Source organism: Otolemur garnettii, unplaced genomic scaffold, assembly GCF_000181295.1.
Source record: "Otolemur garnettii isolate 467f Iridium unplaced genomic scaffold, OtoGar3 scaffold00052, whole genome shotgun sequence".
Taxonomy (NCBI): domain Eukaryota; kingdom Metazoa; phylum Chordata; class Mammalia; order Primates; family Galagidae; genus Otolemur; species Otolemur garnettii.
The window spans coordinates 4,629,609-4,631,355 of NW_003852447.1; the positions used below are offsets into that span (position 1 = coordinate 4,629,609).

At 43.2% G+C, this 1,747-nt stretch overlaps 1 pseudogene; it reads right to left on the minus strand.

Annotated features, from left to right (window-relative positions):
• Window positions 1-38: 38 nt before the first annotated feature.
• Window positions 39-524, minus strand: LOC100951778 (annotated as a pseudogene).
• Window positions 525-1,747: the final 1,223 nt, after the last annotated feature.

Sequence of the window (1,747 nt, forward strand, 5' to 3'; positions counted from 1 at the left end):
TGGGTCCACTGGTACTCCTGTGTGCTATGTTATACGCTTTATGCCATGAATTCATAGGGAATGGGGTCCAGGAGCTCAGGCTCCTTTCCATTGGTTCTCACAAAGTGGGCTTCTCTGGGTGGAGCAGGCTGGCACTTCAGTTGAACCCAGGTACCTTTCTCTTTGGCTTCCTTCTTTTTCTGATCATTTTCCTTCACACGTTTCAGGAAGCTATCTCAGCTCTTAGAGTGCTTAATATGCTCAATACGGACATTAATCCTCTTGGCAAGAATCTTGCCCTTAACTTGTTTGTTTACAACAATGCCAACAGCATGCTGGGTAACATTGTAGACTCTTCCAGTTTTGCCATGGTAACATTTGTGTGGCATGCCTTTTTGAACAGTACTCATTCCCTTGATGTCTACAATATCACCTTTCTTGTAGATTCTCATGTATGTGGCCAAAGGAGCAACTCCATGTTTTCTAAAAGGCCTAGAGAACATGTATCGGGTGCCTCTCCTTTTTCCCTTTGTGTTCATCATTTTGGTGAATTACTGAAAGATGGCGTCTCCGGCCGAAAGCAAGTATTCTTTATCATTGTAGATTATTACATCTTTACATACATGTACCAATATATAGTTGTATATCAAAACCATGTGTATTATATTTTATGGATAATTTAAGGGATTTTTAAAGGTGATTGCTTATGTAGTTTTCAATTAGGTGACAACTTTGGAAACTACCACCAACATAAAATTTGCTCCACCAAGATGCCGTGTAGATATTTATTGAGGATGTGCTTGATTCTGTGTCTTGACACTTAGCCTAAATGAGGGAGATCTCACAGGAGTATATGTATTTGGGTAAGACAGAAAGCTGTCTGTGTTCGGGCAGCTTATGTGTTTCCCATATCGGAATGCTCATTGCCCATTGTAACTATGTATCTAATCCCTGCCCTATAGACTGTAATTTTTATAGGGGAGGGGGCAAGGGGACCTGACCTTATTGTATCCCTAGAGTTGAGTGCTTAGCATTCTATAAAATCTTTGTTGAATTGAATGTAATAAACCCCGTGTAATATGAAAATGTGTGAGAGGCTGTGGATTTAGCATGGGGTGAGAGAGCTGGCTGAGAAGCTAAATGATCTGAGCACCTTTCAGGAGCTAGGCACTTAGCTGGCATATCACATGCTTTATTTTATTTGATCCTCACAGGTACTCTTAGAGAGCTTTTCGGTTTCTGTTTTGTTTTTATAAGAGGAGGATTCCATGGTTCAAAAAGGTCAATAAATTTAGTCAACTAATAAATGGTAGGACTGTGGCTTGCCCTGATGTCATGCTGGCTGGAAGACCCAGGCACTTTTCTCTTGACTGGGATGGCTGCAGTAAGCAGTCTGGTCTTACTGGGGTAGGGCTGGGGCGGCTCCTCTAGTGGGTTAGTTTAGGAAAGGACTTGGCTCCACAGGCTTAATTGGGCTTTGTCTTTTTGTCTCTCCTCTCCACGCCCTCCACTTCTCCAGGCCCTCTGCTTTGCTTCCTTCCTGGCCTTGAGAGCCCAGTGCCATCACAATGCCACCCCTCTTTATGGCGATGCCCTTGACCTCTCCTAAACAAGCCTGGAATGATCTCCACCACATCCAGCTGTAGTCCTCAGTATGATCCTTCTGTTTAACTTGGTAAATTTTGGCCAGGTTGGGGGATAGGGTGGAGATAACTGTTGTAATGCTTCCCATCCATCTGGTCTCCTTTACATACAGTTGCTGGTTGTA